Genomic DNA, 26,087 nt, shown 5'->3' on the forward strand with positions numbered 1-26,087 from the left:
CCCTATCATGGCTTTCTCAAAAGTATACCTGGATCAAAAAAACATCTGAATTAAGAGAAGCAGTATGAGGGAGAAAGTCAAGAAAGAGAAAACTAGTCTTTCATCATGCAATGGAAATCTACCTACTATGACATCATTCTTGTATCTTCTTGTGCGCTCTCAAATAATTCAGAGGATGTCTGGGGGTTTCTGGTCAAATGTCTACTGAAAACAGGAATTTGGAGTAGAAGACAGCCTCTAGTGGACATCAGGAGACTTGAACAGGGTTTTGACAGTCCTTGATTAAATCAGACTGAGTAAGGGACTAGAAGAACAGTAGGTAAAATCTGAATGTTAATGATGACAAAAGCCACAATCAAACTCTCTATTGAGCTATCAACTAAGAACAGACATGAAAATCTTAGCAGTTATCATGTGCAATTACCAGGATATATAAAAAGTCCAAACAAAGGCGGTAGGTAGCTCATGCCTGTAATCCTAGCTACTCAGGCAGCTGAGATCTGAGGATCGCAGTTCAAAGCCAGCCCAGGCAGGAAAGTCCATGAGACTCTTATCTCCAATTAACCACCAGAAAATCAGAAGTGGCACTGTAGCTCAAGTGGTAGAGCACTCGCCTTGAGCTGAAGAGCTGAGGGACAGTGCCCAAGCCCATAGTTCAAGCACCATGACCAATAAAAAAAAAAAAAATTTTTTTTAAGTACAAATAATATATACACGGATCTTTACTTCCCTGGATTTCTATACCTTGTTTTTATGAATTTCTATGCCTTTTCCCTAAACGTCTATGCTACTATTTTGCTTGGCTCTAAATAACCTATTATGATGTTTAAATCAGAACTAAAAAAAATCAGACCTAATATAATATGGCAGGGGGAAGAGAGAAAGGGAGAATGTTGTCTTTTCCACATAAAAATCAAAGCATATACTAAAAAATAATGAAATTTTGCAGCATGCTACAGTATAAGTGAACTCTGAAAACATGCTACTCCAAAACAAAAGGCCTGTGGAACTTGATATGAAATGAGGTACCTGAAACACAAAAATCCATAGACACAGAAAGCAAAACACAGATTACAAGGCCTAGGGGAAGGAAGAATGATAATTATTAAGTAATGATTTCAGATTTAGGATGATGAAGAAAGTCTGGAAATGAATAGTGGTAATGACCGCAAGGAACTGAATGTAGTTGATCCCACTACATTGCAATTTTAAAAATGCTGAAACAAGGATACAGGTTGACCTACTGTAACAACAGCATGTATAAGACACTATGTAAACGAACTTTACAACTTGGCAAGGGGGGCAGGAGTTGTGGAATTGAGGAGGGAAGGAAAAACAAAGGAGGACGTAATAATGCTCAATAGGAAATGTACTCATTACCTTATTCATGTTAACTATAACCCCTCTGTATACTAGTTTTACAATAAAAAACAAAAAATAAAAATAAATTTAAAAATAAGTAAGATGGTCACTTTTATGGAATGCAATTTTAAACAGCATTTAAACAATTGAAATATACAGCATCTCTTCACAATTGCCAGTGGACCCATTGCAACAATGAGATGTAGAAGACGTATGTCAAAAAATGAACTTTACAACTTTGGGTGGGGGGAGGGGTGGGAGGGCAGGGATGGAAAAGGGAAACAAAGTAGGAGGAGGCAGCAACACTTGATAAGAAATGTACTCATTACCTTGCTCATGTAATTGTAACCCCTCTGTATGGTATTTTCACAATAAAAAACTTATTAATAATAAAAAATAAAAATAAAAAAACAAGAAATGAAATTAAAACTTTGCCACAAAAATTCTCTTGAAATATTTTTTTTAAAAGTCTATCATAAGCTTCATGAGGACAGGGGCCAGGTCTGTTTTATTCATCACTATTACGTAGTAGGCTATCGATAAATGTCTATTTACTAACACAGGCCTAAACAGAAGTGAATAGGAGAATGCTACAAAGTATGGTTCTCTTTAAAAAACAGATCTAATATAGTATTCATAAGAAAGTATGATAAAGCGTATTTCAGGGGAATCACTAATACTACTACTACATCTAAACTCCTTCTCTTTCCTCCATGCTTCCTTCACAGCATGTTTTGCAATGTCTTATATATAGTAGATGGTTAATAAATGTCTGTACGGGGGAGGGGGAATAAAATTACAGAATCAATGTCACACTGCTTCCTTACTATTCCCCTTTAAAAAATTACTTTTTGCAGATGCACATTTCCTTCTATTACAAAATGAAAATATATACATATAAACCTCACAGCTTGCCCAAAGTGAAGGCAAAAGTATAAACAGCTAGAACATATATAGACCCTGAGAAAAAGAAACAGTAAACACACAAACAAACCTTCTAAATAAAATTTTTAAAGAATAGCTTGTAGCTCATCTTTGTATTTTTAGTAAATAAACAATCAAAATAAAAGGAATTTCAACTCTCTTTGGATAGAAATTCAAATATTCATTCCCCAAAATCAATATCCAACCTTTATAGAATAAATAGAGAAGTACATTTAAAGCTTCACCTCCAGAAATTACTTACTTTGCACTATGACATATTACCAATATTTCTCTCAATTAGCCTATCAAACAATGAAGTACTCTTTCTAAAATATGCTTGTGTAACAAAATTATACAGAACAAGCTTACAGCCAACATCCAAGTTACAGATGATTTTTCGCAACAAATATTCAGTCTATTACATTAACATGTCACCTGCATTACCAAGTTACAAATACATAAGCCAAATATTTAAAGCCAAAAAAATGAATAAGTAATCAAATACTGGCATCCTTAATACTCAGCACCTATATAATAGGTGGCTCTATAGAAACTAACCAAGACCATACAATGAAATTACTTTCCCTGTGAACAATATTAAAACATGCCCTTCAACTTCAAACCCCTTCACTACCAAATACCATGTGCCAATTAGGAAAGAAAAGAGAAATTCAACCTTAGTAGCGTCAAGGTTTACATTTCAATCTCTTGATTTTTATCTTCTTTGGGAGCAGGGAAGCATCCTTTTGGAGTAACCTGTCTGCCGCCCTGGTCTCTCAGGCACAGAGGCTCTCCATCAGCATCCAAAATGTTAACAGTCCACTAGGAGAGCCAGCACTTCAAGCGGAACTGCATGAAGGATGAGCACTTCTGTACATGAAAGCATAACCACTACAGGTGTAATGATGCAAAATACCAGCACACTGACCTCTGCTCGGCAGCAGACACTTAGAGCAGGTGCATTTCTGTGCTCCAGGAGGGAAGGGGAAAAGCTGGGATGAGCAATGAGGAAGCCCCAGATCCCTAAATATATTAGAGGTAATTATTCCACTCAGATCCAATCCAGCTAAATTCATGGAAATCAGTTTACCCAAAGGAAAAAAGTACTCTCCTGTCCTTCACTTGCTTGACTCAGAGGGCATTCAGCCAGTCAAAACAATCTACATAATCTCTTCAGGCTATAATAAATAAGACTAGTTTTCAAAGAAATAAGACTCAGATAAGGCAAAGAAGCAGTGGCTGCACATTTTCCTCATCACTGCTACTGATGTTTACAAACTACAAGCAAAAGCCTGGGGAGCCTCCGGAGACTCTTTCATGAGTAACCTCCTTGTCAGATCCCTAATTTAAATACCCCTTTATCAATCTGTGATGGTTTTGGCAGATAAATAGAAGAGAGTGAGTAAAATGACATGCATAAAATGAATCCTTTTCAAGTTGTAAATGAGTGAGTCAGGATTCAGACTTGCCGAGATGCTCCAAATTAAGCCCTTGCTATAATTTTAGGCATGCTCTGTCTTACCGTTCTGCTGTTGTCTCCCTCAGGCTCGATTCACCTGGAACTCTTTAACATATCTCTAGCAGTGTGCTTGCACCAGGCCAGCCTCATACAGCAACAGAATTCACATCTTTCTGCACTAGCAAGCTGAAATGGTATGGCCGTACTACAACCAAAAAAGGGGGAAGCACAAGCAAAAGGGGGGAAAAAATCCAGAAATCACTTATAAGAAGCTGATCTCGTGAAATAAGACCAAAAATGGTTTCAGAAGAGCACAAAGAACATGCTAATTCCCAGTACCAATAGCTTTACCAGTTCAGCTTTTCCCTCCCCCAAAAAATCCTAATTTTTTTTTTCCTGCAAACACGATGGACTTGCCTGTGGAGTTCCCAGGAAGGCAGAGTAACCGGGCGCTGCAGCAGCATTGCAGCCAAAGTAACCGTGCATATGCTGTCCAGGCAATTCAAAACACAGACTCTTCCGAAAGATATTGATTTGCAATGCAGGCTGCTTCAAAAGAATACAGAATGGGAGCCAACAGATAATGGTGATTGCATAGGAGGTAAATCATTTAATCAAGGGGATGCACCTCATTATGCTCAATTCAATTTTTAAAAAGCCGAAGAAAAAATCTAGTAAGTGTCCTGAGTGACAACCCATTAAATAATAATCTGAGATCCTACAGAAGTCCAAGTTTAGGCTACCATCATGAATGCTGAAGAAGTAGGAAAAATGGTTTAATGTATTATGTGCATACATTTGTCATATGCAAATGAGCCATAATGACAACTCTAGAATAACCATGCTCCAAATATATGAGGTTAAAAAAAATGCACAGGTGTAGCATTTATAGAACCAAAGTGACAAGAATGTATAATTGATGAGCCTGCAGAATTCTCTGGGGGCTCAGACTTTATACCACTCTCAAAAATGAAACACTAACACAAACTAGATCTCACAATCCCTAGGCAAATTGTGCCAAGTCATGCCACAAAGGTGTTGGGTTGCAAAGGAAGAATGCCAAACTACTACTCTCTTAGCGACCCCTACAGGTGAGTGGTGGATGTACAATTCGTCCTTGAAACAGAAACACAAAAGTTAATCAATTAAATCAATGCACAACAACAAAACTGAGAAACCTCAGACAAGAAATTTGAAAGCTGCACATGAATCTTACTTCATAAACATTCACTTACTTAGAAGCGAAGACACAATAGGAAGTAGTTACTGTGTCAATGGTGAGTGGTCACTATTCCCCAAGCTCCCAGAGCTTGAACATAAACTGGTGATCAGAAGACTCAGGGCAAAGCGTTTCCCCTTCCACCCTACTTGGTTTAATCACCTCCTCTCTCATATTGGAAAACGATTATTACCTTTACTGTTTTTGAATAACACCATGAAGATAATTCAACTTTTTTTTTTTCTTGAAACAGAAAAACTCATTCAAAATAACCTTTCAGAAGGCTCTTCTTAAAACACAAATATTATGCATCAAAGCCAAGAAATAAAGTTGTTTTCTTAATATATGAAAACCACTGAATCATTCCAACACCTTTCTGCAGACTTGAGATTTTGGTTGTGCTCATTCCTCTACCCACAAATTCTCTTGTTCAAAACCAACAGCACTTCTTCCTTAAATTGTTAGGATTTAGAAATATGCTGCTCCTAAAATTCTCTTGTATCATTAGAATTTGTCCCATTTTAAGGGGACAAATTCTTTTTAATTCCCCCATCAAATGTAAGAAGAGGTTAAGTATCTGGCAATATTAAATAAAATAATTAATGAACTTCCCAACTCCACATTTTAGGGCTAAAATTTTTTCTTAGATAATCTATCTTTCCTGTCTTTCAATGGTGCCTGAAAAAAAATCTGTTATAAGTGCTACCTTAGTCATTTCATCTAAACAGTTTCCTATGTCTCTTTTTCCCATTAAATTGGCTGAAAAGGGTATGGAAAGTGTTTATGTTTACCAAGGTATCCTGTTTAAAATTCCAATGAGCATAACACAATAAAATGTCTCTTTTATTGCTTTATGTGGTCATTCAACAAGTCCATATTGCTGTGTATAACAATGTTTTCTACATTCAATAAACAAATGAGTGAATACAAACAAAGCAAATCAGGGTTAAGTGTGCTTGACTAGCATACATACACAGGCCCTGGGTTCAATCTCTAGCATTAAAAAAGCATACAGATGTAGAATAATGAGATTATCTGGAATTACCAAATGCATATGTTTGTGAGAAATCAGATTAAAATTGTAAGCAGATTAGATGAGATCAAACTTGAGAATAGAATTTAGATTAATAACTCTAAATATTTAATTGATAATTCAATGGGGAAGTGAATCTTAAAGCCAGATGCTGATGGCTCATGCATATATTCCTAGCTATTCAGGAGGCTGAGATCTGAGGATTGTGATTCAATGCCAGCTCAGGCAGAAAAGGGTCTGTCAGACTCTTATCTCCAATTAACAAGCAAAAAGCCAGAAACAGAAATGTGTCTCAAGTGTACAGTGACAAATTTGTGCAACAAAAGCTAAGTGAGAGCATGTGGCCCTGAGTTCCATTCTCAGTACTGGAACAACAAAAAAAATCTTAAAACAGAAAGCATAGGATCAAAGTACATTATATTCATGTTTGGAAATGTTATGATGAAGACCTTTACTACGTACAATTTATTCTATGCCAATAAAAATAAAATTGAAGAAAATAAAATGACTATAATACAGTATAATAAGTTTTGTTTCGTTTTTGAGATAGGGCCTCATGATATATCATTATCATATCATCATACTCATTCATGATCACTCTCCTGAATGCTAGGATTATAAGACTGCACACCATTCTAGACAATATAAGTTTTTGAGAGCATTCAGTTAGGTAGCTCAGGTTAAGACTTCATATAGGAAGTAGTATAATGTGGCGGCTCCTAGTATCTGCACAGGCCAGTTGGGAAGAATCTTTGAATAACTTGAAGAACCACATAAGACCTGAAACAGGAAACTGCTTAAGGAAACAACCAAAGTTTCCATATAGCAGCTGTGAAGGCTGAAGAAAAGGTGGTACAATGGTAGAGCAGGAAACTACTATTGAATTCAAAAGGGAGGTCCTACAGGACCATAGGCAGAGGAGTGGCTAGATACAACTCCTCATTTATAATAAGTAGAAAATGGATTTGTACAGGTGAAGGACTGGGAAGAAGGAAGGCCACATGAAAAAGCTATGGGTTTACGGTTTAGATAAGATCCTAAACAGAGCAATGGAACTGAGGATGGAAAGACAAAAGGGGTGAGAGACATTTGATGTAAGTAAGTTGATGAGTGACTGAACAATGAGGTCAAAATTTCTAGTATAGTTAGGTGAAAGGTGGGGTCATAAACTAAAGTGGTAGATACACAAGAACATCAGTTTAAGGAGGACTATATATATATATATATATATATATATATATATATATATATTATATAATATATGTAGAGAGAGAATCAATTATCTACACATCGGGTTCTAGGTATCTCAAGTACACACAAGTGGAAGTGTGGAATGGGCAGCTATAATATAAGGGTTTGGAGCTCAGCAGCAAAGTCAAAAATGTATTTGTGTGCTGTGGATCCTGGTTTCCTAGAAACAAAGCTGAGCAAGAATCCTTGCTCCCAAGATTTAGTGTGGGCATGCTGTCATGGAAAGTAGGAAGCATGGCAAGGAGGGAATCTATCAGTTAATATGGTTTTCAGATGACATACTTGCACCCAACATTAGCCCCACTTGAAGCAAGATGGACAGCCTTTTGTATCCCTCATCCATTATCAATTGACTGTGGCCTAGACAACAATGGCTTCTACGTATGTGTGTATATACATGTACATATAGATATACTACATAGACATGTGAGTTATATATGTATGCATGAATATGTGTGTGTGTGTGTGTGTGTGTGTGTGTGTGTGTGTGTGTGTGTGTGTGAATATACAAGTTAAACATATACCAACCAAAGCAGATATGATCAGGGCACCTACAGCATCAGTCAAACTATGGTTTAGTCACAATGGACAATTTTCCTCTTTGAACACTGATTCCTGCCTCTAACATCTTTTTCTTTGGTATTCTATCTGCCTAGAATATTCATCCTCAGGTGATCACTTGGCTCACTCTTTCCCATGAGTCAGCTGAATCTCAGGACATCTCCTCTCCCAAGTCCCCTTTGCCCTTATCATACTGCTGGGTTTTGTCCACTAATTTGCTTTACTTGTTTATCTTCCTCCCTCACTAGAATGTAAACATCTCATGAGCTGGGGCTTTTATGTATTTGTCCTCTTGTGTCTCCCCAGACTCTAAACCAGCACTTAGTCCTTGCTGAATAAATAAATAGTAGGAGGTGCTGGTGACAGTTCAAACGAAGTCTGTGGATGCATGCAGCTTGAAAAATGGATGGAGAGCTTAAGGAATGTGTGAGAAGACAAAAAGCAATGTCAACAAAATACAACTTTATGGTTGTCCATAAAGCAGCAGTAAAGATAGTGGCTAAATGGTAAAGCTACAGGATATTAATCATTATATGCATGCTATGGAGAATATCTTTATTGGGGAACACTACCACATATCCCAAACCACATGGCTTAAGAACACTTAAAACAAAAACGCTTAAAAGAAGAGACAAAAGTTCTTGGCCAAAAACCTCCCACCATTTCATGGATATATTTTAAAAAGGGGACAAAAGAGAAGCAACAAAAATGATAGTATCTGATATTTAAAGCTCTAATATCTGATATTTAAAGCTCCAGCCACTGTAAGCATGATTCTATTCTTTGCTTCTACGAGTTCAATTGTTTCAGATTCTGCATAAAATGGAGAATGGGGCATTGACCTTCTATGCCTGGCTATACCTTGCATGTTCTCCAGCTCCACCAAAATTACTGAAAATGACAGAATCTCTCTCTCTTTTTGAAAAGCCAAATAAGGTTTTATTGCAGGTACCACATTTTCTCTGTCCATTTATCTCTTAAGGGTATCTCTTAAGTTGATTCCATAGCTCAGATATTGTGAACAGAACTTAGAAATTCCAACATTCACTCAAAAAGCTTATCTCAAATCTTTCGGTTAAAAATTCAGAAGTGAGACTATATATGTGTAAGTTCATCCCTACATTCTCTTGAAAGTTGATTCCATATTGCATATGCTCTATAGATAAATCCTAATCTGCTCATTGCAAACTACAGAATATATGTCCCGATGGAAAAAAACACACAATTATAAACTTAATCTAGGTTGAAAATTAAACGTCCCAAGACAGAGCTACTGCAGAAGAACTTTAAATAAAAAGCAGCATGCCAGGTAAGAATCATGACTCTAATAACAGAAGCAGGTCAATAGCAGACTGCAGTAATAAAAAGGCAGGCCTCATTTTTACCTGGCTTTCAAAAAATTTCAAGTCAATCAATGCTCATATATGCTTCTAGCAAAAGTTTACAGATTACTCCTTAAAGAAGGATTTTCCTCGTTCCTTCATGTTGTATCTTTAATCATCTTGGGTAATACCTTGTCTGTACCTCAGCCTTTGCTTCCTATTGTTAAATTTCTAATCCTGCCATCATAATACCTGTATTTACTTTACAACATACACTAATTTTCTACCTATCACAAATATGGTTTCCATGTGTGTGTGGTGGACATACACTCATACTTATATATTTATTATTTTTAGGGGTTATATCAAACAGGTGGGCATTTATTCCCATGCCACCTAACTCAAATACAACTGCAGCTTTGATGTGATGTCACATGCCAAGGGGGTAGAACAGAGAAGACTCAGATATAAAAGTGCTTTTTATTATAACCACATTCATAGAAGAATAGTATCAAAGAATCCAGATGTTTAGAACTAGTATGATCTGAGAAATATTAAGTTATAAGACTCCAGTGGCCGACACAAAATCACTAGATTGCAGCAAAAAGAAAAGCGAAAGGCACTGAGAGAGGATGTGATGAGTTTTTCTCTTGGTGGTGTCATAAAGCGAGCGAGAATGGAAGGTACACACCAACAACTATCAAAAGGCTCCTGAAGGAACGAAGGCTCACCTTGTAAAACTTACCCAAGTTTCAGAACTAACTGTGAAAGGGAAGGACTTTTCTAGCTCAGGATTCTAAGTCAGTTTTTACTTCTTTTAGGAACTTAATCCCAACTTTCTATATTTTCACTTAATTAGAAAATGGAAAAAAAATTCCAAAAGGAAGAAAACCTTCCCAAAATGTATGTCAAACAGACATACAGGAATAACTTTAATTGCATTTACATTTTAAATATAGAAAAACTGTTGCTAATCTACTGTTTATTTTAAAATAATAAAACAAAATGCATTCATTAATTTGCTTCCTTTGTCTCATTTTATATACTGAGGAAATAAAACAAGAGGCCAGACAATGGGAAAAAATAGGTAACAAAGCTGTACATGCAACCATAAACAAATGACTATGAAATGATAACAAACCAAAGAAACTCAGGGACCATTATTTTGGCATTTGCCTTTATTAATACTGGTATGACTTAGGTCAAAAACCACATGTTCATTACCCTCAAAGAACAGAAAGCAATCAGAAGTAGGCATTGCCTAACTCAATCTCATGGTACCACCAAGAATTCGCTCACTAAAAATATGACTAACAGAGATATTAAGAACTCTGAAATTAGCCGGCCACCAGTGGCTCACACCTGTAATCCTAGCTACTCAGAAGGCTGAGATCTGAGGATCACGGTTCAAAGCCAGCCTGGGCAGGAAAAGTCCGTGAGACTCTTATCTCCAATAAACTACTCAGAAAACCGGAAGTGGCGCTGTGGTTCAAGTGGTACAGCACTAGCCTTGAGCTGAAATGCTGAAGGATAGCGCCCAAGCCCAGAGTTCAAGCCCCACAACAACAACAAAAAAAGAACTCTGAAATGATTTTACTTATTCCACCACCCTTCTGTACACAGGAAAACAGTGACAACGTATCGCTCAAATACTGGTTGAACTGTTTTTGTCATTTCTTGTGTACTGTTTTCCTTGAGTGCTTATTAAAATGAAGTAGGTTCCGAAAGAAAGTAGAATCAGTTGTGGCCAGCGTACCCTTTCTGTTCCTCTATACCATCCACTACAGACATAGGACTGTGCCCTGTCCAGGATGTGCCCTGTCCAATGAATCCAACTTACACCAGTCCTTCTTCTCTGAGGCTCAGCTGCATTCAATCCCTTCACCTTCAATGATGGTAAAGCAGAGAAAGTGTCAGCTTAGAGGCAGTTAGTAGTGGTATCTCTACCATGAGAAGCAATAGACCCAAATCCTGAAACTATCAGGTCCTAAGATTGAAATCAGGGAAAGAGACAGAGGGCACTGATAACGTAGGAGGTACAGTCACAGTTTGGGGTCCCTGGCACCAATGAATGCTTGATTTTCTAACAAAGCCTCTCAGCCCTTGTTTCTATTCCACCATTTTATCTTTCCACTTAATCCCTTTTTTTCCCTTCAGAAAAATGTATGCACAGGCATTCATCTAGGCTGGTGAGCTGCTGTGAAGCACCAATGCCAAAACTAGGGCTAAAAAATTTTTGAACTCTAAGTTTTGAACTCTGAGTAAAGAAGATAACAGGTTGATGTTAATTTACATCCGAGTAGGACAGGATGGATTTCTAAAAGTGACAGATTTTACTTTGCACACTTAACTCTCTTTATAATATATATAGCACAATCATCCTATAAATTTAACTTTGTTATTCATTCTTAACATTTATAAAATAAATCATGAGCATTAAGTAAACATGAAGTGTCTGCATCTATGGACAGCCTGAATGCTTTGACAATTAGTTTAATCCAGTGTCCAAATAGCTATCATAGCATATACTAAAACTTTAGGCACAATACCTAAAGGAATTGATTACCCCTAAAGACACCATCTATAAATTCTTGGTAATTATCACCATCATAATGATTTATGATTGTCACAGAAACTAGATAACTGAAATCAGTTTGCTGCACAAATCCTGATCTTTTAAAGCTTCTAGCCATGAGAAGAAGAGGGCTATTAAAGAAGAACAAGTGGGTTTTGGTGGGGGGAAGTACATAGGGACTTGTTGAATGTATACAGAAAGTGCTGGGGCTGGGAAGGTGGCTCAGTGGTAGAGCGCTTGCCTGGCATGCATGAGGCCCTGGGTTCGATTCCTCAGCACCACATAAGCAAAAAGAAAAAAAGCTGGAAGTGGTGCTGTGGCTCAAGTGGTAGAATGCTAGCCTTGAGCTGAAGAGCTGAGGGACAGTGCCCAGGCCAAGAGTTCAGGCCCCACGACCGGACCCAAAAGAAAGAAAGAAAGAAAGTGCTAAGAAGGCCTTGTAAAGTAACTGTGTTTCACTCCTAAGGGATCTTTTTTCTATGTTCTATTCATTTACTAGGCACTTACTGAGCTTTGTATTAGTCACTACAGGGGGTATCAAGATGAGTGAGATATAACTGCTGCTCTCACAGATACTTACAAAATAAATGCAACACAAGAAATGGTTCCTATAGAAAATGCAACAGAAAATATGTTATGAGTTGAAACTGGGGGAGCCTTCAGAAAGACAAATCAAGCAAAACGGGCATATTTTCACTTTAAGTAATCAAGTTCTAAAGAGTGGAATCACAAAGAAGTTCATAGGCACATGAAGACTGGAGGTTTTATATCCAAAGACAGCAATGATCATTTTCTGGCCCAAGAATTGTCCATCTATATCTGAATATAATGTGGTAATATAACAAAGAGGCTTTGCAATATTACAGGAGCACAGCCCAGGAGAATGAAACTAGTTCTGTAATTTGAACACAAACGAACAGGGTTCTTTTCTCCCCTCTGATTATTTGGAGGGTCTCTGAGTACACGGCCTACCCATATGCTCCAAAGATACATTTTTCCTAGTTGCCCTGGAGGCAGACAAACAAACTTTTTGCCATTATTCCTTAAGGAAAATGCAGCTTCAAGAACTGCTGCAACCAACCAACATGAGAAACGTGAAAGCCATGTTTATTTCTCTTTCTCTGCAAGAATACAAACTCAATTTAAATTTTTTGGAGTTTTTTTTTAAATTTATCACAATACAGAGCAAACTTTAGTTTTATCAATTCTACCCCTGCACCTGACGCCTTCATTAATCTTGTTTCTTTTACTCATTTAAGGTGCTGAGAATGGGCACATAAAGCAGAGATGCTTCGTCACTGGCCCCACCACAACTAGTTTCTCTCTGTCCCCCTCTCTCTGTTCCTCCCTCCCTCCCTCTTCCTCCTCCTCTTCCTCTTTCACCTCCTTCCTCCTCTATCCGCCTTCCTCCTCTTCCTCCTTCTCCTTTTTTCCTGCTCATTCTCTCCACCCTCCTTTTACTTCCTCCTTCCTCCTTCCTCTTCTTCCTCCTCGTCCTCCTTCCTCCCTCTCCTCCACTCCTCCCTTTCTCTCTCTTCCCCCTCTCTCTCATGCTCATATAGGGCTTCAACTCAGTAGCTCATGCTCCCGCTTGGCTTTTTTGCTCACATTGACACTCTATTACTTGAGCCGCTCCTCCCATCTTCTATGATCAAGTGCTAACTAACCACAACAGCAGCAGGAATATGTGACTTTAAAGAACCACAGCGCACTATGGATCCACTTTGGCTCAGTTGTTTCTTGGCACACCCACCAAAGTAATTTACCTCAAAACTCCGGGAGATAAAAAAACATGTTTGACAGGGAGAAAAACAACAAGATGAACTACATAAACAGGTATACTGGAACACTAAATTGAACATGAATTCAGAGGCAAAACACCAAGATGAGGTCCGTTAGGAACTCTGAGTTCCCAATCCAGGCCTTGAGCAATATTCCTCACTTTTGCTAATAATAATAACAATAATGTGCTTAGAAAGGTTTTTCAGAGGTATTAGAAACTGCTGGCATTCTGCTCAGAACAGTGCTCAGCAAGGCAGGAGCTGGCACAGCCCAGTAATAACATAATCTATATGTAAGAGTGAGCAGATGCTAAGTTTCTAGGCACCACAGATATTCACTGTCCTGGATTCACATTCACCAGTCATGACTGTTGGTTCAGGCAAGCTGGGTCACGTCCACTGCCTGCATGAGCCACGGGTTGTCAGGCCTATAGTAGTCACTCCATAGTTCCCCGGAGGATTTTTGTTGTGGTGGTTGTTGTTTTGAATTTTGTTTTGTTTTGTTTTACTAATTCTTCTCCAGTATCTTTACTTGTTTCTACTACTGTGGCACTTCACTTCTATACCAATCCAAGAGCTAGAGGGCTATGCCAATAGGTTTTCTTTGTTTTCCTTTTGGTTAAAGGTAAAAACAAGCTATTTCCACTAAGATATGGAAGCAACCCAGATGCCCCTCTGTAGATGAATGGATCAAGAAAATGTGGTATATATACACAATGGAATTCCATGCCTCCATCAGAAAGAATGACATTGCCCCATTTGTTAGGAAATGGAAAGACTTGGAAAAAATTACATTAAGTGAAGTAAGCCAGGCCCAAAGAAACATAGGTCCCATGGTTTCCCTTATTTGCAATAACTAGTATATGTTGGAGTCAAGCAGAAAAGGTCAGATAAGTTGATGTTAGCGGAATGAACCCCAAATAAGTATTCAAATGTTTTTTTGGGTTTTTTTCCTTTCATGCAATTGGTTCTATCATATTTTATAAGATGATTTCTATGTTGCTTTGTATGTCCCTCCCCCACAGTATAACCCAGACTTTCACTGTATTTGATGTTGGTATAATTTGTGGAGGGGAAGGGAAAAAACAAATCATTTAACTAGGGATACAGGTGGACCCATTGCAATAATGAGATATACAAGTCGTTATGTCGAAAAACAAACTTAACAGCTTTGTTGGGGGGTGGGAGAAGGATCCGGTGGGGGAGGGGAGGAGTATAAGGAAGGATGGGAAGGGGAAACAAAGAGGAGGCAACAATGCTTGATAAGAAATGTACTCGTCATCTTCCCATGTAATTGTAACTCCTCTGTACAATATTCTCACAAAAAAAAAAAAAGCTATTTCTAATTCAACTTAATCTGTAATGAGAAAGTTTAGTAACCATTCTCCTTTTCTCTTTTCTTCTCCCTTTTTGCTTCCTTTCTTCTGGACCATATTTTCCCACTGTCATTTTAAAGCTGTCAAGTCAGAACTGAAAACCCATGGTTACATGGCAAAACTACAAAATAAGCTGAGGAAAGGGTTATTGGACAGATTAGAATGATGAGAAGAGCTTTTACCATCCTCTGAACGTTCAAAGGAAATGTGTGAATTTTTCTAAGCAAATTCCGGCGAAGGGTTGAAGTCTACATTTATCAACAGGAAAACCAGCTATATAGCATATTCATAACCAACTTTGAGAGAAAATATTAAGAAAAATCGAAACACGTCAAAAATCACTTTCACCAATAGCAACCAAATAACTTTTTCAAATAAATAGTTCCAAATTGGCAGGCAAGCATTATCAAAATAATTGCGGGTGTTTTATGATCACTGATGTCAATCAGGAAGCAAGACTGTCTTCTGAGAGAGTGCTAAACAAAATGTTCTGTCTGATCAAAGAAGGAATGAAACTATGATATGAAGCACTGGCTTTTAAGACATACACAATAACTAGCTTCCTTATGAAGAGCTGCTGAATCATCCACAGTATGTGCAACTGAATAGAAGCAGAACTTATTCACATGTGTGCATCTCCATGAGAAAGCTTACCACCATTCTCCTCTTCCTCTCATGTACACAAGCACTCTACCTATATGAGTAGGTAGCATAAGGGACCACAACTAAGAAAATGTATTGTAGTAGTAGGTGGATAAGGAAGATTCACTAGTATTCTACTTGTGCAATTAGCATGAAATGAGAATATTAGTTAAAACTAGTTATTATTAGAGCAACATATACAAATAGAAGTAAAATGTCACTATTCCAAGAGCATGAAGAAGTTGTTTCAATGGAAATATTTCTCCTACATAAACACATTAGTATATAATTGTATGTTCAATTAATTTTCCCCAAAGCTAACCCTTCCTATCAGTACAGACAGCAAGCAAAGTATGTCAGCTGGTTTTTGTCGAGTATTTAAGTACTTTAGATATCTGGCATCGTTATGAAATGATCCTTTTTAAATAGGAATAATTACTTGGAAAAATGAATGACTCTTATAACTCTATCTCTAAATGTCTCAAAAGAATTACTACTTTATCAACTTTGCTTCAGAATAGAAGTCATCTCTAAAATTTTTGTTTTGCAATTACTTCTAGAAGTATAAAAAAAAATCTCATACAGGGACATTCAGCTTTATGTTAGTCCAAAGATAACATCTATCATCTGAAAACTGAAAGGAAGAAAATATACGATAACTATAATCAGATCTAATATCTCATAAAAAAGACTTTCAGTACCACAAGGAAGATAAGCTATATTTCTTCCAATGATTATTTTCTCATGTTTCTAAACCTGTAAGAACTAGTTAAGCCACTGGTGAAATTGTTTTAAGTCTTAATTACATTTTTGAAAGAGGAAAAAATGTGAGATTCTTTGTATTTCCAAAATTGTTACCTTAAAGCTTCTTAATCCTTCAACCTGTCCCAGCTACAATTCTATTTCTTTTTCTCTATACAAAATTTCTTCCAAAAGAAAGAGTACTTGACTACAACTTTTTCTCTTTCCATTCATTTTTCAAGCCATTTTCATTAAGCTTCTGCCTTTTCCATTCCACAAGCACCAGCAATGGCCACCACAAGACCAATCTCAGTGGGCAATTTCCACACCTTCCCTGAACTCCTCAGCAGCATCTGTCACAAATAATCAGCTCCTCCCTTCTAAAACTCTTCTTTGATGGACACAACACGACACACCCCTACATCTCTCTCAGCCGCTGGCTCCACTTCCTCTTTCCAACCTGAACACTGAAATATCCTAGTACCAGGCTCTCAGGTCTCTCTCCATTTCTGTCCATATTTCCACCAGAAATGATCTTATCCCATCTCACCATTTAAATTTTATCAGTACACTGACGGTTCCAAAATTTGTATTCCTAGCCCCTATCTTTCCCTCATCTTCAGACTCACACATGTAATTACTTATGTAATTACTTATGTAATAATGCCTTGTAGATATCTAATAAAAATCTCCAAATTAATAAGTCAAACACTAAATTAATGATCCCATAAATCTTTAAAATTAACTCAACTCAAAATTATCATTCCTCTTACTTCACTATATTTCTCTTGATAAAAACTCAAGAATCCTCTGTTTGTGCTCTGGGGCCCTACATCTAATCCATCATTCTCTTAGCTGTAATTTTATTTTATTTTTTTTTTGGTTCCGGTCATGGGGCCTGAACTCTGGGCCTGGGTGCTGTCCCTCAGCTCTTCAGCTCAAGGCTAGTGCTCTACCACTTGAGCCAAAGCACCACTTCCGGCTTTTTTCTTTTTTCTTATGTGGTGCTGAGGAATTGAACCCAGGGCCTCAGGCATGCAAGGCAAGCGCTCTACCCCTGAGCCACCTTCCCAGCCCTTAGCTGTAATTTTAGAATCATTCATATCCCTCCACTTCTCAGTAATTCCAACGCTTCCATACCAGTCCAAGCCACCATCCCATCTTACTGAGATGACTGCAAAGGCTTCAGAACTAGTCTTTTCTGTCTCTTCTCTCTGACCCAGGCTATGCTCTACAGCCTGCTCAAAACCCATATTACTTTAGACTTAAAATGAAATGCCACACTAGGGCTAGCAAGGAATGTTTCTGACCTTCTCAACAAGCCCTTATATTCACTGCACTTCAGCTACTCTGTGTTCGGCTTTCATGTTTCTGAAGAACATTAAACCCTCTAAACATCCAGATGTTATACCTTCTTCTGGAAGCATTCTTCTACCAAATATTCCCAGAGTCTGGTCCCTCTTTTCCTTCATATCTACCTCAACTGGCAGCTTTTCAAAATTACCTTCCCTGAACATTTTATCAGTGCTCTCTAGTGTCTCTTTTCCCTTTCTTTGGTTTATATTCCTTGTACTATGACCTGACCAGATTATACATGCTTATTATCTGTCTAATATTCCCATTGAGGCAAGTTTTTTTCCTTTGTTGCTTACTCTTATATCTCCAAGACCAAACAGTGACTCCTAAATAGTAAGTTCTTGGTAAACATTTGTTGGATTAATAAATGAATGAATCATTTCCCTTCAGACACATTACTTACAAGGTAGAAAATTTATATTTCAGTTGTTTGCTGCTGAAATATTTATGGTATAATGTCAAGATGAACCAATAAATATTTTCAAGTTATTCTGTTACAGACTGAAAGTGGCAAGTAGGAGATTTCTAGGCAGAAAAGTAGAACATGGAAAATAAACAAGGGAAGATATACAACATGTTTGGGGAATACAGGGAGTTTCCCACATGAAAGCTGGAAAGAGTAATGGGAATAAGGAAAAGGGACAGGAGTAAGATAAGGTGTGGGATAAGGTGGAAAACATGCAAAGAGAAATCAAGACAGGTCTTGAGTGTGAGCTTGAGTGTTAGGTGTCAATTTATAGGCAGAAGGGGGGTCATGAAAAGTGATTGTGGACACTTAAGTCTATGTAACCCATATAATCATGTCTGCTCTTTGTTGAAGTAGCAATATAGCTGTTTCAGAGAAGCACACAGATAAAGCATACAACAAGCACATCAAATCTTAAATGATTATTTAATTCCTTATTATTGACACCTAAAAGCTATTCATAGCTTATTGCTCAACTGATCAATGTTCCCAATGAGATATTTTCTAAGCATGTTTCAATTTGAATATTCTTAGCTTTACTCAATTAGCTCTTGAAGAACACTCATACACAATCTGTAATTAGCACACAGATTCCTGTGTATGCACAATCAATTTACTTACAACATTAAATTTATACAGCTTTGAATAGTGATGTATTCAACAAGAAAATTCAATTATGGTTGTTTTAATTAGTTTTAAAACAACTATATCTGATATTTGCGTCTGATTAACCTATCAAAATTTCAGAGTTTATCCAATATAAACTTCAAATTAAAATGTAAGTTTATAGAAAGGCAAGAATTGCAGGTTTTGTTTTACATGTGAAATTTCAAAAAAAATAATAAAGACATTCAAATAGAAAGAAAACTATTAGGAAAGAGGAAGGGAATCAAGAGGAGAGTGTGGCTAACATGCAGAGTGAAAATGCACGGACAAAAATGTCACATGTCCTTATGTGTATGGATGAAAATGTCTACTAGGGCTTGAACTCAGGGTCTCAACTCAGAGCCTGACACTTCTGCTATGCTCTTTCATGCTTTATTGGTGCCTTACCATGTCAACCACATCTCCAGTCCAGCTTTACTCTGGTTAATTGGACATAGAGTCTCACAGACTTTTCTGTCCAGACTAGCTTTATACAGAAATCCTCAATCTCCTGAATGGCTAGGATTACAAGCAGGAACCACCATAGCCAAGCTACACCAAGGATCTTAATGTAAGACCTGAGATTTATTTTTTATTATATTGTAAAGATGCTATACAGAGGGGTTGCAGTTACGTGAGTAAGGCAATGAGGACATTGCGTTAACCCTTCTCTTGTTGTTATCCCATGATCCCTTCCCTACACTACCTCCCATACTCTTCCCCACCCCACCCCATAACCACCCTCCAAAGTTGTAAAGTTCATTTCCAATATACTGTCCTGCGGGTATCCTTGTTGCAATGGGTCCCCTGTGTCCTTGTTTCAGCATTTTGTAATTCTCCTTCCACTCCCCAGATTAGACAAATGTATATACAAGATGCAGGGTACCAAAATCAAGTACAGTGACAACAGGGGATGTGCCATAGGGGAAAGAACATACAAAGGGAACAACGAAAACAAAAAATAATAAAATCACATGGTACATTTAAAACAATAACAATAAAGACAGAACTCTTATGTCCATATCTTAGGGTTCATTTCACTTAGCATCATCTTATATAAGACCTGAGATTTTTTTAAACAACTATAGGAAAGTAGGAAAAGCACTAGAAATTACCAGAATAGGTAGTAACATCCTGAACTGAACTCCAAAACTTCAGCAAATAGGGCTGAGAAATAGGAATATATCAAGCTATGAAACTCATGCACAGCAAAAGAAATAGTCAGCTAGGCTTAAAAGGCAAACTATATAGGAGAAAATATTTGCTACCTCTACATCTGACAAAGTATTAATAATCAAAACCTATCAGGAGTTCATAAACCTAAACTCCTCCCAAAATTTTAAAAAACACTTGAAAAATTAGCAAATGAACAGACACTTCCTAAAAAATACAAAAGGCCAATAAATATTAGAAGAAATGTCCTATGTCTCTGGCCATAAAGGAAATGCAAATCAAACCAACACAGAAATTTCATCTCATACCAGTCAGAATGACCATCATGAAGAACATAACAACATATGCTGGCAAGGATATAATGAAAAATAACCTTTAAACACTGCTAGTAAAAAGGTAAAAGAGTGTGACCGCTTTGGAAATCAGTATGGAGTTTCTGCAGAAAACTAAAAATAGAACTACCCATCAATTCAGCAATAAAATTCCAGTGCTTTTATCCCAATATAAGCAGTTTAAGTACACCTGTGTTTGCTGCAGCACTATTCATAACAGAAGAGCCACACTATGAAAACAGTCCTGGTGCCCTTCAACTGATGAGTGGATCAATAAGTTTGTGTGTAGGTGTATGTGTGTGAGAGAGAGACACACAGAGAGGCAGAGAGAGAGAGAAAGAGAGAGAGATCATTTGATTGAATTATAATATATGCATATGTGGAATATGATGATGAAGACCCTTTCAACAATAAATATTCCCTTTGCTAAAAAATGAGTATTAGGAAGAAAAACATGTCCTACAGAGAAGGTGAGTAATGGTGGGAGAGAGAGATGATAGGAGAGGAATAAAATGCATGTGCACATGTATGAAAATTATTGAAATTGGTTTGAAAGGAAGGAAAAAGGAATGTGAAAGAGGGGTGAGTCTGACCAAGGTATATTATAAGCACATGCAGACATGTCAAAATTAAACCCCTTGTGTAACTAATTCTTGCAAATTTTTTAAATGTTAAATCATTTGCCTAATTTTCTTGGTATTCTCTATGTCCTTAGTATTAAGAATGCAATTATTACTTTCCTCTTAAAGCTACTATCCATATCTCAGTTGCCAACTACACCATCTTTGCTACCCTACAAAAATATACTGGATAGATACTATACATACCTACACAAATGTATGTATACCTATACACCCTATACTTTTGTGTTTCAAACACAAAAGTACAACGATATAAAAGGTAAGATCTTCAACATGCAGATCCTGATGCCAGCCAGTCCCTTCCTTCCTACCTACCACTTGTGAATCCACAATAGAATGCTAGACTCTTTACAATACAGACCCATTTTTCAAAAGAAGCAATCAGAAAACAAAAATACATGATATGAGAGCCATCCTAAACCCCTTCCTCTGCTTTGTTAACAAGTCTATGACTAATACCATAAAGAGAGGACTTAGAAAGAGAATCATTCAGAAAAAAAAAAACAGCTGGGCGCTGGTGGCTCACCCCTGTAATCCTAGCTACTAAGGAGGCTGAGATCTGAGGATCACAGGTCAGAGCCAGCCAGGGCAGAAAAGTCCAAGAGACTCTTATCTCCAATTAATCACCAGGAAACCGAAACTGGCACTGTGGTTCAAGTGGTAGAATTCTCACTTTGAACTGAAGAGCTGAGGGATAGCACCCAGGCCCAGAGTTCAAGCCCCATGACTGACAAAAAAAAAAAAAAAATAGAAAAAAGAAAAGAAAAGAAAAAAAAGGCAGAAGACCCAAAATCAGTAACTAAATGGATGTTTCTTTCACTGTTACTTTTTCATAAGCACTGAGACTGAAGTTTTAAATCTAGGGTCAAAGAAGCAACAAAGCTCTGTTTTTAATTCTGTCATTGTCTAATTTCTCGTCCAACTTGTCCAGTATCTGCACTCTTGATCCACTTCGATGAACAAGTCTTTCCTGGAAGTTCTGAACAACACAACCATGAATGCATGCTGTTATAGGGAAAGCCAAAAAGATGGGAACCTGCACACATTATTCATCTTTGCTACTCTACAAAGATAAATTATAGAGATAAATTATACAGATAAATTATAGAACAATAGGAAAACTCCTGAAAAAAATGTCTATTCTATCTGAAAACACCTACCTGTTAGGTGATAACCTTGGCCTGCCTTCTCTAAATCTTTGTTAGCATTACAAACAAAGGTCTATTCCAGGTTAGAATTCCCCACCAGCATATGTAACTTATACAAACTTCTGTTCAATAAATATTTAAATATGGAAGAGTGCAGATGTTTTAAATTTTAAAAATGACCTTTAAACGTCAACCTTAATATTTACATTCCATGAAAGTACTCACATTTTAAATACCTTTGGGAAGAATGCACAGAGAAATCATTTTAAAATGGGAAGAAGAACAAATATATACAAAAATCTAAAATATTCCCTATAACAACATCAAAAAGGAATCTGATTTTTTATACACAAGCTATAAGTACTGGTCTTTCATTCATGTCCTTCACATTTGTATGCACGTTTTCCTAGTATACCTCACAAGCAAGAGAACCGTACTGGCAACATGCTTTTCTCTGGAGAGGAAAAAAAAAAGTTAACTTGATAGAAGAATTGGCCAGAATTTAAAGCAGGTTTTCTTTCTCACCAGAAAAGCACATTAACCTCTATGCAAATTATGGAAAATGCAAATTAATGATATAGGATAGAAAATGAAACTGCATTTGTACCTACAAAGATACCAGACATATAACTTTAGAGTTCATTCACACAATTGAAACAAAGAAAACATAGATAAGTCCAGGCATGTAGGATTCCCTTCTTGGTAATGATATCTCCCACAGGAGACCTGAATCCTACTGGGAAGCTAATTCTGATCATCAGCCTTATTCTCAAATTCTCTATTGTCAAAACACATATGCAGAAATAATGGTTAAGACTAAATAAGATAAAAATACCTAACAGACAGAACACACTTCCTATCACAGTTCAATAAAATTTCCAGTCCATAGTAAACACAAGAATTCTTTACATGAAAAAGATATCAGATTGAGATTCAGGAAGAATAAGTCCATTTAGTTCATTCCTAGAAGGATTGCCATAAATATTTACTAGCCTGACCGAAAAGCTGTATTATAAAGGCTAGAGGTCTTGAGATTATCTCCTTTTCTTCATAAAAGTAGACAACAGCAATAATGATGGATATTCAGTGACCAACTCCTACATTTAGGACACAGCAAAAAATCCTAACACCATTCTTTGATTTGTTGTGTTTCCGGGTCTCTATTAAGAAAATTTCGGCCTACGCCAAGGAGACCTAGGGTTTCTCCTATTCCATCCTGTAATGTTTTCAGAGTGTCTGCTTGAATCCAAGGTCTTTGATCCATTTGGAGTTGATTCTGGTACAGGGTGATATATAAAGATCTAGCTTTAGTTTTCTACAAGTAGTTAACCAATTTTGCCAACACCATTTACTGAAGAGGCTCTTTCTTCCATTCTATTTTTTTTAACTCCCTTATCGAAAATTAGATGGCTAATAGGTCTGTAGGTTCATTTCTGGGTTTTCAATTCTATTCCATTGGTCCTGAGGTCTGTTCTTGTGCCAGTACCAAGCTGTTTTGATTACTATGGCTTTATAGTAGAGTTTGAAATTTGGTATTGATATTCCTCCAGCAGTGTTCTTTCCGCTGAGGAGCATTTTTGCTATTTGGGGTCTTTTATTGTTCCATATGAATTTTTGGATTGCCTCTTCTATTTCCTTGAAGAATGAGGTTGGATAGGTCCCATGGATTCCCTTCTTTGCAATATCTAGTATATGTATGAGTCAAGCAGAAAAGGTCAGATAAGGTGATGTTAGGAAAATGAACCCTAAGATATGTATTTAAATGGTTTTTTTCTTTCATGCATTTGTTTCTAACATATTTATAAGATTATTTCTTTGTTGCTTTGTATGTCCCTCCCCCACAGTATAACCCCTGCTTTCACTGTATTTGATGTCGGTATAATTTGTGGAGGGGAAGGGGAAAAACAAGTCGTTTAAATAAGGATATAGGTGGACCCGTTACAACAATGAGAAGTACAAGTTGTCATGTCAAAAACGAACTTTACAATTTTGGTGGGGAGGGGAGATTGGTTGGGGGATGGGGGGAAGCTGGGAAGGTATGGGAAGGGTAAACAAAGGAGGAGGCTACAATGCTTGACAAGGAATGTACTCATTATCTTGCCCATGTAATTGTAACCCCTCTGTACAGTATTTTCACAATAAAAAATTTAAAAATTTAAAAAAAGAAAAAAAATGAATGAGGTTGGAATTTTGATAGGTATCACATTGAATTTATAGATAGCCTTGGGAAGTACTGCCATAGACTCAGAAACACAACAAATCAAAGAAAGGTTTGACAAATGGGATTGCATGAAGTTGCAGAGCTTCTGCATGGCAAAGGACATAGCTAGCAAGATCAATAGAAAGCCCACGGATTGGGAGAAGATCTGAACTAGCCATACAACAGACAAGGGTCTCATATCTAAATTATATTTGGAACTCAAAAAATTAAATCCCCCAACACAAACCCTCAAAGAAACAACTGCCCAATAAATAAGTAGGCTAAAGACTTAAAGAGAAACTTCTCTGAAGAAGAAAGGACGGTCAATAGACATATGAAGAAATGCTCAACCTCCCTAGCCATAAAAGAAATGCAAATCAAAACAACTTTAAGATACCACCTCACCCCAGTTAGAATGGCAAAAATCAAGAACTCTAACAACAACAGATGCTGGAGGGGATGTGGACAGAAGGGAACCTTACTGCATTGTTGATGGGAGTGTAAACTTATTCAACCACTTTGGAAAGCAGTATGGAGGTTCCTCAAAAGACTCCACATAGACCTCCCCTATGACCCAGCAATCCCACTTTTGGGCATTTATCCAAATGTTTACAAACAAGACCACACTAAAGCTACCAGCATGACTATGTTTATTGCAGCATTATTTACTATAGCCAAGACATGGAACCAACCCAGATGCCCCTCAGTAGATGAATGGATCAAGAAAATGTGGTATATATACACAATGGAATTCTATGCCTCCATCAGAAAGAATGACATTGCCCCATTTGTTAGGAAATGGAAAGACTTGGAAAAAATTATATTAAGTGAAGTAAGCCAGGCCCAATGAAACATAGGTCCCATGGTTTCCCTTATTTGCAATATCTAGTATGTGTCTGAGTCAAGTAGAAAAGGTCAGATAAGTTGATGTTAGGGAAATGAACCCTAAGATATGTATTTAAATGGTTTTTTCTCTTTCATGCAATTGTTTCTAATGCATTTATAAGATTATTTCTTTGTTGCTTTGTATGTCCCTCTCCACAGTATAACCCCTGCTTTCACTGTATTTGATGTTGGTATAATTTGTGGAGGGGAAGGGGAAAAACAAGTCGTTTAAATAAAGATACAGGTGGAACCGTGGCAACAATGAGAAGTACAAGTTGTTATGTCGAAAACGAACTTTACAACTTTGGTGGGGGGGGAGGATTGGGTTGGGGGGCTGGGGGAGGGTGGGAAGGGATGGGAAGGGTAAAAAAAGGAGGAGGCTACAATGCTTGATAAGGAATGTACTCATTATCTTGCCCATGTAATTGTAACCCCTCTGTACAGTATTTTCACAATAAAAAATAAATAAAATTTTTTTAAAAAGTAACTATGTAGCTTACTAATTTAAAAAAATGTACTCATTGTCTTGCCCATGTAATTGTAACCCCTCTGTACAGTATTTTCACAATCAAATATAAAAATTTTAAAAATTAAAAAAAAAAGAAATCCTAACACCAATTCCTTCTCCAAGACTGTGAAAGGCAGCCTGTGACAACTGAAAACATGGGCTAAATACACAGAGATTCTCTTCCTGTAACTATGAGAAGAAACACTAAGAAGTATATGTGCTTCAGTTCCATGTCAAATCAACAGAGTTTTCCTAACTGCTGTGGGAGGACTGAACAGGACTCAACAGTAAAAAGAGATGAGAATCACTGAGTATCAGAAAGCTCACTAGCAAGAAGTATGAGGATAAATTCTAGATCTATAAAAAGAGTCAATGAAGTCAGTCCAAATTTTCTATGGCAGTACAGGAGAGAGATGAAAACCAAAACTTAATAAGAGTGGAAAAGAAGTCTGAGAAATACCACATGAATCATCAGGATGAGGATATT

At 37.1% G+C, this 26,087-nt stretch overlaps 1 protein-coding gene across 3 annotated transcripts in view; it reads right to left on the bottom strand.

The window, feature by feature from the left end:
- The window catches only part of Cdk14 (cyclin dependent kinase 14), a 538,666-nt gene that overhangs the window by 432,568 nt on the left and 80,011 nt on the right, over positions 1 to 26,087 (bottom strand). Inside the window, exon 1 of one of the 3 annotated variants that reach the window (XM_042684719.1) lies at positions 4,777 to 4,780. The exons of the other annotated variants lie outside the window; for them this stretch is intronic. The gene's annotated coding sequence lies outside the window, so the exon portion shown is untranslated. Of the gene's footprint in view, positions 1 to 4,776; positions 4,781 to 26,087 lie in introns of those variants that run through there. 3 annotated transcript variants of the gene reach the window in all.

This window comes from Dipodomys spectabilis, unplaced genomic scaffold (genome assembly GCF_019054845.1).
Source record: "Dipodomys spectabilis isolate Male_0828 unplaced genomic scaffold, ASM1905484v1 ptg000089l, whole genome shotgun sequence".
Lineage (NCBI taxonomy): Eukaryota > Metazoa > Chordata > Mammalia > Rodentia > Heteromyidae > Dipodomys > Dipodomys spectabilis.